This window comes from Corythoichthys intestinalis, chromosome 14 (assembly GCF_030265065.1).
Source record: "Corythoichthys intestinalis isolate RoL2023-P3 chromosome 14, ASM3026506v1, whole genome shotgun sequence".
NCBI classification, from domain to species: Eukaryota; Metazoa; Chordata; class Actinopteri; order Syngnathiformes; family Syngnathidae; genus Corythoichthys; species Corythoichthys intestinalis.
The window spans coordinates 45,023,416-45,038,153 of NC_080408.1; the positions used below are offsets into that span (position 1 = coordinate 45,023,416).

General features: G+C 37.8%; 1 protein-coding gene across 3 annotated transcripts in view; it reads right to left on the reverse strand.

The window, feature by feature from the left end:
• Window positions 1–14,738, reverse strand: part of tnr (tenascin R (restrictin, janusin)) — a 404,554-nt gene that overhangs the window by 207,420 nt on the left and 182,396 nt on the right. For all 3 annotated transcript variants that reach the window (XM_057857035.1, XM_057857036.1, XM_057857034.1), the window contains exon 3: window positions 8,678–8,724. The gene's annotated coding sequence lies outside the window, so the exon portion shown is untranslated. The remainder of the gene's footprint in view (window positions 1–8,677; window positions 8,725–14,738) is intronic.

Below are 14,738 nucleotides of genomic sequence, written 5' to 3' on the forward strand. Positions count from 1 at the left end.
CTTTGGAGCGAGTGGTTCTTGGCGCCATGCTAGTTTGATGCGTCCGGACAACAAGACGTGTCACGTCACGTGACGACGCAATACGCGTCTTTAGGAATCGGAAAGGGATCGTTAAGGCTTTTTCATTGTGATGTCGAGGCCTCGAAACACTAGGAACTGGTTCGGAATTGGAATCGGATTTCGATTCCCATCCCTACTCGCTTCTATTGGGCTGCCCCAGGGCTACTACAGTAGCGGCTTACCACCATCAAGTGCGGAGTGAAAGAAAAATCTTTGAGTGTCCAAAAAAGTGTTGTATAATCCAAGGCATCATCATGTATTATTAACTTTTGATTTTTTAATTATAAATAGATGTGTTCTTTCTGTTTAAGAGAACACTTGCAATGTTCAGAGTTTTTTATTGAGCTGAGCTAAATTCAAGCTATATTTTGGCCAAAATGGGACAAAGGATGTAAAGCCCAAATTGAAATGTGTTATCTCTGCGGCGAGACAGGCTTGCGATGCTATCACTTTCAGCAATAGGCTGGTGAGGTGAAGATGGACAAAAAGGTCCAGTTCATTAGTAGAAAGGCTGTCATGATGACATACTGCTGAGACTATTTTAGCAGACTACTTGTAAGTGAGCGAACACACATAAAGATAGAATATTTTATCATGCTTCGATCTAGCTTTTTGTTGTTTTTTCATACACACACATACGAAGTTTCAAAATGAAAGACATCATAGAAAAGATTAAGCCACAGTCAAGATAAAGGAAAAGCAACGTGGCTTCTACTTTTATGTCCCTGCTAAAATATTGGCAGACTGTTTGCCACTCTTGAAAACAATATGAAATCTTTAGAATGATGTCATTATGACACCTTTTGAAACATGCGTTTTGTGTGTCCTGGGTTGTATTTTGTGTGTGTTGTGTGGTTTGCGTGATGTATCGTGCTTTGTGCGTATTGTGCTGTCATGTTATGAAAGGAAATGAAAACTTCAAAAAATGATTTTTTCCTTGTAGATTTTTTTCATAGGCATATACCATAAGTAAAATACTGCGCCAAAAACATCTTTGGATTTCCAGTTCATTTTAGGGTGTTTCTGAAAAGACAAGTCTTCCTCCTTGCAGCATTGTCTCTAGGTGTCTGTGCCATAATCAGGAGTGACACAGGCGCCGGCACACTATAATCCTCCGTGATTAGAAACCTGACATCAACGGCTTCCGCTGCTGTCACTCTTCGCTCAGGCAGTTCAAGGTGGGAATGTTGTTCTCCCCCTGTACAAAGTGCTCTAACGCAGCAAGGGGGCTATTGTTGTTCTGACGCTAAGCTGGCAGCGGAGGGAGTTGAAAAGAGGAATCGTGTCTGTGTGAAATGCCAGCGCTAGAATAGGAAGACAAGTGTACTGTAGAGTGCACTATGGAAGCCAACATTGTCATCCTGCATGTCGTGTCTATGACTCTAGAGGACTGCCATTTAGTGGTTAATTCTAAATTGGGCTTATTTGGTTCAATATAAAATGCTAATATTTGATTAAAATTCTGTTTGTTGCATGCAGTGTTCTCCTGGGGGCAAGGAATGACAAAATATACTTATATGAGGAAAACATTTGTACTGTGTATACTGTAGGTGTAGTGCAGTGCTTCTCAATTATTTTCTGTTACGCCCCCCCCAAGGAAGACGTAAATGTTTCGCGCCCCCCCCCCCCAAACTCTCTGCCGCCATTGTAAATAGTATAATTTGTCTATAAAATTGCTATTATAAATACGCATCTGCCTAACATTGTGTCCTTTTTTTTCTAATAAAGAAAAAAAGTAACATAGATCAACTTATAATAAAGTAAAACATTATTAACATTGTTTTGTGTGTAACAGAGAAGACTTGACGCACATCAATTTGCCTGAATTTCAAAAAAAGTCACATCCAAACTGTAAAAATACACTCAAGGTACATTTTTGACCATTTGATACAGAAAAATAAAATGTAATAAAATCAGTAAATAATAACAAATTAAAATTGATTAGAAACATTCACTCATGAGGACAATATGCTAAAAATATTTGACCGAAAAAACAAAACTGAATAAAAGAAAAAAAGTCTCCTTGGACAGAAGGACTGTTTTTATTTTTGCTGCTCACAGTATTTACCTCCTTTGCAATGGTGTGGAGTTATTTTGCAATGAGCATGCTAACAATACTCACTGGTTTACTGATATATAACACTGACAAAGCAGGACTATTGTTGGCAATATTCGGCACGTTTTCACTGAAAAACAATCAAGCGGCTTATCAATGAGATTGGGGTCTAATGTCTTTAAGTGGCGTCTTAATTGATTTGGCTTCTGGCTGTCCGCTATAATTATTTTTAGACACAGTAAACAGTGGTCTTTCCTCATCACCCACTGTAATAAAAGTCAAAGCTAAAAGGCAAACGGCACGAAAAAAGCGCATTCTCGGCGGCCGAGGTAGAACCGTAGGTGAGGGCGGTTGTCGTGATGATCCCAAGCCGAAAATGGCACTTCTCGGGCGGCGATGTGAGAGCCGGACAAGACAGTGGGTCGCTGCGTGAGTGAGTCCGATCGGAAAATGGCTTTCGAAAACGGCGGCAGCACACTGCTCTTCATATCCGTTTTCTGTGTGTGCTGAGTGCTCTTCCTTAGTTCAAAAATACTGCGCGCACTCTGAAAATGAAAGCGCCACTGCCACCCACTCAGTGGATGTGCAAGTACACTTTATTCCAGTATGGCAAAAAAAAAAAAAAAGCATGTTCCCTGAGGTCCCATGCGCCCCCCCGGCATTGCTCTGCGCCCCCCCCAGGGGGCGCGCCCCACTATTTGAGAAGTACTGGTGTAGTGTATGTCACAGTCGTAGAAAATGAGTGTCACAATTGTGAGAAGAGATGAAGCAGTTCATGGAGTGCATGAAAAACGGCATGAACAGCAACCTAATGATATTCATTTAGTTCGAGCCCTATGGCAAGTCAAAAACCTATCGCTGTCTTTGTTGTTTATAGTGTCAAGATGTCAAGCAGGCAAAAACTATTAACATTATTCAATATTCTGCTTACCATGTTTTCACAAGAAGCTTATTTTTCTATGGTTTTTGCCACAAACCAGTGTTTTCAGTGTTTGATTGTTGGTTACCAAAGTTTGAAAAGAGCTTGAAGCAAAACTTCAAACTGGTGAAAAGAACAGTCTATTCCCGTTTTTTGGGAATGTTCATTGCTTATGTTCTGACAGAACAAAATATTCTGTCAGTCTTGAGAGATTAATGGAAATGCTTGAAAACTGCTGGAAGTATTAGAAACTGCTGTCAAATGCCTGGCAGCAGTGGTGGGTAGTAACACGTTACATCTACTTGAGTAAATTTTTGAGAAAAATGTACTTCTAAGGGTAGTTTTACTCTGCCATACTTTTTAGTTTTACATGTGTAGATTTGTGAAGAAGAAATGCTGCTCTTTTGCTGTTACTTTGGGCTACATAAGTCATTACATTTTTCCTCTTTATTCTAAATTAGTGCTGTCAAATTTATCGCGTTTACGGGCGGTAATTAACTTTTTAAATTAATCACATTAAAATATTTGACACATTTAACGCAAGCGCGGAATGACCCGCTCATGCATTGCCTCAAACAGATTACAATGACGCCGTTTTTTGCACATTGGGAGCTAAGAAGCAGAGAAAGGCGAGTGGACACAGGCATTCATCGGACCCCGCCGTTTATTGGCATAAGCTTAGGCAACTCCTTCACAACAAACATAAGTATCATTTAGTGAAAGCACAGCAAAAATAATATTCCCATCTCTCAAAAAAATAATGTTCACAAAAAGAAAAGCACTTCAATCTGTATTAATAAGGCTCAGACTTGGGACAACCTATTGATTGTGATGATGCTAGCAGTGTAATTATACCAGAAATGTCTAGCTTACCGGATGTGCCAAAAATACCAGAAATGTCTAGTTTACCGGATGTGTCAAACCCAAACAATCCTGCTGTAATTGTGTCTAATTCAACCAATGCACAAACGGAACCTGAAACGGTATTGGAACCTGTTTCCACAAGTGGAAAATCGGAAGTGACTGTTGAACGTCGTTATCCTGCACGCAATTATGTGGTCGCTTTAAAGCAAAGTAAAAAAAAAAGCAAAGTAAAAAAAACACTGTAAAAAAATAAAATATTTGAAATAGAACGCTGCCGTCAACCATGACTCGAAACTGCAGATTTTAACCCTTGAGAGTCGAAGGACGCGCCGGCGCGTCCTCAGCGCACGTCGTCTTTGAAGCGCCCTCACGTTTTAATTACGTCACCCACATGCCGTTGGTTGGTCTCGTTTTAAAGTGCGGAAGTTGCGGTTTACTCTCGTTATTATTTGAAGTCAATCGACCAACTAGAACGTGAGATATTGTCATTTAAGTTTTATAGTTTTATTGTCCTCTCAAAAAAACATTAAAACGCTGCATGGATCATTTGTTTATGTCTATATTTCCATCATTTCTAGTCCTTTTTCAAAACGGAAGCTCCATGAAAAAAACACAAATCAAACGAACCCTTTCGAAGTCACAGTGGAAGCACAAAATGCGTTTTTTTTTTTTTTTTTTATAAATATAACTGCGGTGCGAGGTTCAACCGAACGAGAGGGAGGAGGAGTGTTCTGAAGCAGCGAGGTGGCGAGCGACGGCCAGTTGGATACTGCTGGATCGAGCAGCGACTTTGTGTGACTTTGACAATGAACGGAAAACTAAATTTAGCGCAAGCAATTGTGCTTCTGATCAACTTGAGGAAGAGGATGGTCCAAATTCGTCATCATCGTCTTCTTCGGAAGAGTCCTCGAGTGAAGATAGTGACGGATTTGAACACGTGGGTGACGCCATCTACGAGCAGAGGTAAACCAACTCACTCTTTTTTTTCATGCTGAAAACGTTTCTTTTGAAAGTTTCTTTTGATATTGCAAGACAAAGTTAATTTTGATGCAATATAAGTGTGTGTTTGTGTATATAATAATAAAATGTGCATATCAGATCAAAGTCGTACGTGCACTGTGGGTATCCCAGGCAGGAATTTATAATTTGTGGTGTTCTTCTTTCTATATGAAGATTAGGGATGTAGCACATATTCAGCTATGGTATTCTTTCTATTGTCATACATATAGATTTCCATTATTATTTATTGCTGTATATATTTTTATTTTATACTTTATTATTTTCATAAATACTGACTTATTTTCATGTACATTTATAGTGACAATGAAAGCAAAGTGAAATGAAAATGGAAGGGTGGAAAGAGGACCGACACCCCATGGAAGTGTGAGCTGTGTGATGTAGCCGTGTCTAATTCCAGGACGAAACTGCTTTTCGGAGTGTCATGACTGAAAAAAATTTAACTTGTTTATTGTAAATATTTTTGAAAATGCTTTTTTCCCCCCAATGTTATATATATATATTTTTTTCCCACATCAATCTTCTCAATTTGTGTATATAAATGTGTGTTCAAGAAGCTTGATTGTGTGTACATAGTTTTCATCAGGCGATTGGCCGCAATACCTAAACTCATAAAGAGATGGCCTCTAAACACTTTTTGTGTTAGATGGTATATATTTTTTCACTGTTCTTCACTGTTAGGTCTGCTGTATATAACCTGTTTTGACTGGAGCATGTATAAAGGCAAAAAACGCCTATGGCTATACCTGTTGTTTATGTTGAATTGTCAAATATAAGACTATTTATTCTAAATTTTTTTGGTTGAATGTTCATCCTAACATGTTGAATAAATATTACAAAGTTTCAAAATGGTTCGTTACGCATGTTTGGTTGTCAATTGGACATCAATATTAAAAATTTTGACAAAACGATTTTGGAATTTTTGGTCTTTTTGGGCCCAAAATGATGATTTATAATTGATCAGTGAAGGAAACAACAATTTGGACATGAAGTTCAAGGTGTCACAAAAAAAGGGACCAAACCAGGCCATCGTAAACAATTCTTTCTTTGAAATATAAAGGCAACTTCAAAGGCATGCAAAATCAGACAAAATAGGCCCAGACCTTAAAGGGTTAACCTCTCTCCCAATATTTATTTGGCACAGATTGATCACGAAAAACCAAAAATATGATCCTTTTAATATCCTAATAGAAATAAATGATGCTTTACTTGTGTAGATTTTATTCTCTTGCTGGAATTCAATGTTTTTTTTTTTTGTTTGTTTTTTGGGGGGGTATTTCTTTCGCTCAATGTGATTATATAATAGGTTATAGTCAAATATAATAATAACAACTAAGTATAGATAATTTTGTGCTGAAAAAAAACTACCACCGTTTGAAAAAAAATAAAGTGAAACATCATTACCAGTTACTCACGATGTTACTCATTACTTGAGTATTCCTTTCACCAAATACTTTTTGACTTGTACTTGAGTACATTTTTTTGGTGACTACTTTTACTAGAGTAATGTTATTTTGAAGTAACACTATTCTTACTTGAGTAAAATTCTTGGCTACTCTCCTGATCTCTGCCTGGCATTAAATGGCTTAAAGGCATATAACGTATCGACTATTAATAAGGAAATGACCCGATATCAACAGGGACTGACCCCGAAATGCCCCCAATCAACATGAAGTTACCGGATATCAACAGAGGTTGACCCTAAAATGCAGTGTTGTTAATCTTTCTTGAAAAAAGCAATTAGTTACAGTTACAAATAACTTCTCCCAAAAAGTAATGGAGTTGGTAACTCAGTTACCTTATTGTAAGAGTAATTTGTTACACAAAAAAATAACTGACATTACTTTTCATGCTCTACACGTTATTACGTTTTACATTCTATAACATCTTTCACATCCAAGATGTTTACTGTATATCGAGTTGAACTGACTTTTTCCTTCAAAAAAAAAAAAAAAAAACAGTTCACTTTTTACATAAAAAAATAAAATTAAAAAAAAAAAAAAAATCACCTATATAAGATTGTAACGGAAACGGTATATAAACTTTCAAATGCTATGAGAAAAAAAACTTTTTGTTTTGAACCCAACCGTACAGAGGTACGTACTGAACTGTGACTTTTGTGTATCGTCACACTCCTAATATATATAGCTATATTTTTCAATATGCAGGTGAGGCTCTGAATCTTCTGGCTCTTTGCTCTTTTTGTTCTGATTAAGAAAACAAACATCACACAAGGTTCATGGATACGTAATTCAAGAAAAGTTTAGAGCAAGTGATTATTTTTGGTATTAAAAAAATATAATATTGTAGTGTCTACTAGGACAACACCAACTTGGTGATGATGCTCTCAGCAGGAAAAGAGTATCCTACATTCATTTCAATTAATTGTACCTGCCTGGACCCTACGAACTGTATGTAAAATGTATGTAATAAAATGTTGCCCGAGAGTTTAAGATGACGCTCCCACGTTGAATTCTAATGCTAAAGAGAACGTAAATGCTATGCTAACACTCTGAGCCACCCATCATCATCATCGTGTTTGCAACGGTGTCACCAACCCCTTCCCTCCTCTCTGCTCTGCTCTTTCCAGGGCAGGCAGGCAGGCGAATGTGTGAAAAAAATCAGACAACTTGCGCTTCATTCAACTAAATTGTAGTAATGCGCCCCTTCATATCCTCTGTAACGGTAATGGCGTTGCAAAGATGGGAAAAGCAATTAATCAGATACTCATTACTGCTGAAAATATTAAACCCCGTTAGAAACACTATGATACTCCTAACACTGTTATTAATAACACGACTGAAATGCCCTCAAATTAACAGGAAAATACTCCATTTCGCCCCGAAATTAAAAGGAAATCTCTTAGGTCTTTACTTACCACAGCAAAGCTAACATCATGGTTTCTCCAGAAAATGCATTTTCTAGTTCAATACTTGCAGTTGTTTTGTTTTTAAATATATTTACAATTTGCTTGTTGTTCAGAGTGTGTTTTCATAAGTTGAAATGTGCAGGGAGTGGAAACGCTAAAGGTTTTATTTTATTCATTCTTCAAAAATCCTGCCTTGCAAATACAAAGAAATGCATTTAATGCCATTGGGCTAACATCGTATTAGGTGGAATGTATAGGTTATTTTGCACATATATATTCCAGGTAGTGTATTTAGGAAGCAGTTGATCATGCATCTGTGTTTCATATGTAAATCATGAAATTTATTACTGCTTACATACAAATATATATAAAATAAATTGAGAACAGAAAGATGAAAAATGCCTATTGACTCTTGACTCATCTAATAATGGCACTAAGAGTTTTGATGGGTTTTTTTTCCTGTAGAATAAAACCCAAAACTCATCTAGATGGAAACAGATGATTATGGTCAGAACAAATCATGCTCAACTACCCTTTGGTCATTTAACAAGCCAATTTTTAATGGCAGTACATCACTTCATTACATATTTTTGGACATGCTAGTACACATTTTGTATGCGTTTGTGAATGTAATAGAGAGTGTGTGTGTTTAATAAATGATAGTGAGGTGACAATTGATTTTGTCCCAATTACCAAGTCACTGATGGTGATGAATCCACACAAGGAAATTAGCCCAAAATGAGCACTAATTGTGTGATTAGATGTGCTTTGGTTTGATGGATGCACAACAAGCTGGCGCACATAAAGCACACATTAAATGCTTTCGACCATTAAATTGCACATTACTGATATCATCAAAGGAAAGGTGCAAACGTGCGTGCGTGTGTTGTACCTGTAATCCAAGTATTTTGTATTGCCAGTCCTTTGCTGTTCACCCGTCTAGAAGAGGAGAGAAAATAATTTCAGAAGTCTTAAGCACTTGTATGGGTTGCCACAGCGGTCGATTATTTTAAGGTCTCAGTGCAGCATTTAGATTTTAAGGGGACATAATAGAAAATTGACTTCTCAAAGTCTGTTACGTAACATTGGTACAATTATACATAATAACCACCTCCGTACAGTTTCTTCAACCGAAGAATAATCAGATAGGGTTGGTATGGGTAGGATCATATGACTCACCGGAGTCAGATCAGAGGTATCAAACGTGTTTTCATAATGGTTACGGTTGCCCTAACAGTTAAGCCACATATATGTTAATGTAATTGCTAAGGATACAAGGGTTTGCCAAAAATATGGTCCTTGCTTTTAACCTCAAAGTTCGGATCACATTCACATTAACAACACCGGAACAAAGTGCAAAACTAACAGCTCATCTTTTATGTCAGGGGTCAGGAAGAAGAAGTGGGCGAGGAAGTAGACATATATATAAACACAACCTCCACAATTAAATATATCAAAAAAGGTCAAAAAATCTTAACTTTAAGCCATCTTTTGTCTTGCCTTTTTTGTTGTACATTACGCTCAGAATAACTACCGTAATTTTTGGACTATAAGGCGCACCTGACAATTAGCCGACACCCACCAAATTTGCACAAAAACAGCATTTGTTCATAGATAAGCCGCACTGGGCTATAAGCCGCAGCTGTCTTAATTGTATTATGCGATATCTACACCAAAAGATATTAACCAGTGACACTCCATTTGACAGCGGCATCATACAACTGTCATAAAACCAAATGAACCAACATCTTTGCTTCAAGAAGCTTCATTTGACCATCACTGCTCCCTCGGGGAGACAGTCAACCTGCCACCTGCTTTCAACACTGTTGTTGTCCAACATGCCTCCTAGCATGTACTGCAGCGCTCCAGATGCAAATATCAAAATTTATGTTCTGTGCTTAATATTTCTTCAGTTACTGTTGCAGTAGTTCCATTAATTGCTACTTATGGTATTTGGTAACACTTTATTTGACAGAGTCACTATAAGACTGCAATTGACAATCATAATTATGACATGACACTGTCATGAGCATTAACGAATGCTTATAACAGATGTCATATCCAGCATATTATCTAACTTTTGAATGAATGTAAAAGAGCTGGACATAACTGGAGTTAGCATTATAAGCATTCAGTAATGCCCATTATAGTGTCATAATTATGACGGTCTCATGACACTCTTATGATGCAGCTGTCAAATAAAGTTTTGCCTATTAACCCAAATAAATCAACAAATAAGCCGCACTGGACTATAAGCCAGAGGAAGTAAAAAAGTAGCGGCATAGTCCGAAAATTACGGTATTTAAAAAACACTGTGAACAATGCAACAATAATGACAGACGCTTGATTTTCCTTTAAAAATTTTATACAAAGAACTATTGTAGTTTATCATAATCTGCTAATAATATAGTTTTAAACAAATGTATGTATTTTATAATAAAATACGATGCTGTATTTAGGTGACAACATCAAAGCTTTTCATAGGCACATTACCGTAATGAATTGATGACTCAAATATCAGTTTAAAAAACATACAAAATACTATTTTGGTAACAAATAAAGGCCTGGGCCACACTGATGGATGAATAGACATAACAATCTTTCACCTAAAAATGAAATATTTCAGGTTTTCATACTATATATATACTATTTCACACTATATCCCTAAAATCTTGAAAGACATAGTTTAGCTTAGCTGCATGCGAACCACCCAGGTACACTTGTTGACCATTTCCCATTGCATTTGAGTATTAAAATATGCTAGTTTTGCCAAAAGTGCAACAGACAATCAGACAAACGGTGTTAGATTTCATATGGAAATAAAAAATGCAATATTCCCATTACTCTCACGTTGTGTATTAGATTAAAGCCACTTGAAAACAGATGCCTTGACTCTGCATTCAGCGTGCACACAGACTAAACAACAGCACACAAAGTAAGGAGTTGTGCCTACTTTACTCTGAAAGAAAATTATTGACACACTTCTGCTTTTGTTGTCTTGTCTGCTGCTGGGTATGTTTGGCTGTTGTTATTATTGGTGCATCCCATACACAATACACAAGGTCGTATCACATTTGCTCTTAAGTCAGCCTCTCACCCTTTTGAGAGCTAAAATGACTTGAATTGCTGGCTGGATTGCTTTCATTGCAGAGGGGTTGCGCATTCGCAGGTGTGATTTTCAAATGGCATTCTTAAGAGGGTAGGTTGTTCCAGTGGGTTGACAACCAAAGAACTGTTAGTTCAGTAATCAAAGTTAATGTTATTCAACTGTACTGCTGATATTGGAAATCCCTTGTATGCTAATGATATAAATTGCAGAGCAAAGGTTGTTTTGCACTTAAAGTTTATTTTCTTATTTACACATACAAGCTTCCCATGCAAATAGACTGATAATTTTTGTTTGTATTTATAGACCTGAGGCAGGTTTTCTATAGAAATGATAGAAACGATTAGGAAATATAAAGATAACATGAAATGTGAAGAAACGATGAGGCAATGCCTTTTAAATTAATAAAATGGTTGCAATAAAATTAAGGAAATGGCTACAGTTAAATTGCACGTGCAGTTGACTAACCAGTGTGAAAATAATCTGATATCGATTGAGTTGGAATAATTACTATAGACTTCTTAACATTACTTTTCACAGTATCCTGCTGATGAATATATTTGCCGTTTGTATTGAGTCTGAATATTTGGTTTTTAGCATCCACAAATTCACCTATTTTATCCTTTTTTTGAGGGGTTTAGGGGGACTGTTCTCGGTCCCGCACTTTGGACATCCTGTCTTCTGCCTCCTGTTTCACTCTGGCATGTCCCATATGTGGAGCAACGTGATCAGTTAAGGAAAAAAGTTGCCTGTGACATGTTAAGGCACAATTTTATGTGTGTTAACCAATCTGGAAATGAGTAAAAGCACCGTGTGGAAATGAGACGTGCAAGGATAAGCCGTTCAGTCAATTTTAGCTCCCCATCAAATTGTGCTCGGAAGTGCTACTGAGCACGCACATGGCCACCACACCCCCCAAGGGTTATCACAGGTCAAATGTCCATCGATATGAATTTACAATTTTGAATCAGATGTCGTTGCTCTGGTCAGAGGTGTCGCGTCCCATTAGGCAAACCAGGCAATTGCCAAGGGCCACAAGCCAGCAGGGGCCCCAAGAGGGCCAACAGATTTAGCACACGCAGCTATACTGCACTTTCGCAGCGACAAGTGCGACAGTGCTAGTGAAAGCCTGGTGTCTGAGTTCCCTGAAGGGGCCCTTCACTCGCTCTACATTAGGCCTGAACGATATTGGAAAAAAACTATTGCTGCGATTTGGGGGGGGGGGGGGGGGGGGTTGCGATATATTGTGATATTATATTGCGATATTTAAAAAAAAAAAATATATATATATATATATATATTTTTTTTTTTTTTTTTTTTTTTTTTTTTTAACTACATTTTTACTAGATGACTTGAATAGCTGTTTGGATAAACTTTGGATGATCCATCATGACCACAGTGTACAGTATTCCATCGTTTTTCGCGGTTAATAGGGACCAGAACCCGCCGTGATAAGTGAAAAACCGCAAAGTAGCGCATACCCCCCCCATTTTTGTGTGTGTGTGCTCAATGTATTTATTCAGATCTAGCACTGGAAAGAGATACATATAAGAAATGTTTTTCTCACTTTTTTCCCCCCAAGGTATAATTTAAAAAATATATATATATTTTAGTAAATGCTTTTTAAGTAATAGGTAATAATTATGATGTTTTAAACATAACTGTCCCACTGAATCATTTTTGAACAAGAATAAAGTACTGTAGTAGAAAAATGCTTGGCTTTATTAAATGCTTCTGTTTACCTAACATGGCTGTGACTCTTGAAGTGACATGTAAAAATTACAAACTCCCCATAATCACTTCTGGCGTTTATTTTATAGTTCGCAAACGTCTCCACTTTCTCCCCCCCCCAGACACACACATTCATTCCAGCCCATGCTTCCTTGCAGAAACTGTTTAACAAGTCAAACGATGATTGACAGATTTCTGCCAGGCTTCTTTGGCCAGATCAAAGCCATCGTTAACTTTAATAAGCAAGTGCTGCAGTGACTGAGAGCTGGGAAAGGGGGTGAGAGAGGCTGTGCGAGCAAATGAAGCAGAACAAAGGTTTGTGGATTGGAAAAAAAAAAAAAATTTAAAAACTGTCGCACGTCCTTGTGATGGGACTATCACGCATGCGCACATCGCGATGGCGATGTTTAAATGATATATCGTTCAGGCTTACTCTACACTCCCCCCGAACCCCCTCAGTCACGTGACTCAGAGTGAGCGTGAGCGGCGATTTGGCTTTTTTTTTTATTGGCGTATATCCAAAATGAAGAGAACTTATCCTTCTGGAAGCGACAAAAGAAAGAAAAAAAAAAGCAGAAGAGGAGAAAAGGAAGCAAGACAGCGGTGAGTGTACTATATTACTGTAGTTTTATGTCCTAATGTAGTAGAAGCCGGGCACTTTGAGTGTCCTAAAAAGCGCTCTGTGAGACTGAGGCGTTATTATACTTTTATTAAAATATGCTATTGCTCCAAGTCCAACTGTCCCCCTTACTTGCATACGCTCGAAGGGCCCCATGTTGATTGTTGCCTGGGGCCCTAAGAGACCCTTGCTACGCCTCTGGCTCTGGTTGTTGTTGCAAGTGACTAATATGTTTAGAGTATATTTTTATTTTATAGTGACTTTTAACCACCACCCCATGTAATTACGTATCCACGAAAAAATCAATTAAATCAACAGAATCCGGCACGCATTTTGCACCATTTTTACCATGTGCAGTTCTGTGCAGTTTGCCCCCACAGCAGGCGATATTCTCCCAGTCTATAGGAGGCAACAAAAACAAAATCCACGGCTTACGAACAACGCTACACTGCAACACATTGCCTCAGCCAATGGTTCATCATGCACATCCGGCACGTTTTCCTGAAGGAAACCTCTACATGGTTTAAAACTTTCAGCAGGTACACAGTCCGGAAAATTTGACGCATTTGGGAGCCACGCAATTGTAGTTGTTTAAATTATGTCATGTTTCCTTGTGAAGCCACACAGACCTCGCAGATGCATCAAGCATGAACTAATCTTAAAGGGCAACTGAAGAGCTTTCCGGATTTTGGTGTAATTTTACGAATATAAACTTTGGACAAGTTCGTCAAAACAACCATGACATTATCAACACGTAATTGCAAGGATAATTTGCGTTTTTTTTTTTTTTTTTTTTTTTTTTTTTTAAACCTGTCCTGTTCAGCTGTTTGACACAGAGAATGGAAGTCTAAGTGCCCGGATTCTGAACAGTTTTAATGTTTCACATTGAGAGTCTGACATACTCCCATTGTGATCATTCAAAATACCTTCTTATTATGACAAAGCAGCGAACAGGAAGGGATTATGGGGGGACAGAAGAAAAGAAATACAAGAGAAGAAAGAAAAGAAACACATACACAAACAACAACAGGAAATACATTAAACATCTAAACTAGTTACTAATATACTGGTGCTATCGTCAGCGAGATGTATTTCCGGTTTACACCATGTGGGGGCCTATTGGCCAGTGAAAGAGGAGAATGGGGGTGGGGGTGTCTATAAGACTATAAGCTAAGTGATTGAAAGGGGTAGAGTGTACACAAATCAGTTCTGTGATCTAGATAATTTGCGTTTTTTAGTTTTTTTGCACTCCGTTAATGGTCCCTTCGCAAACCCGGAAGTGTGACGTAGATTCCCCGACGCAACAGAGAAGACTATCTACAGCTAGCATAGCAGCAACAACGATGTCAGTGATATTTCCACCAAAGGTAATCATTCTGGATCGCTGTTTCGTGACGCTATCGATTGCAAAGGCTTCCAGGAAAGATGATCTACATTTAATCCCTACGTGTTTGTACCTAAGGCGTCAGATGATGACTATTTACTTGACACAGCAGA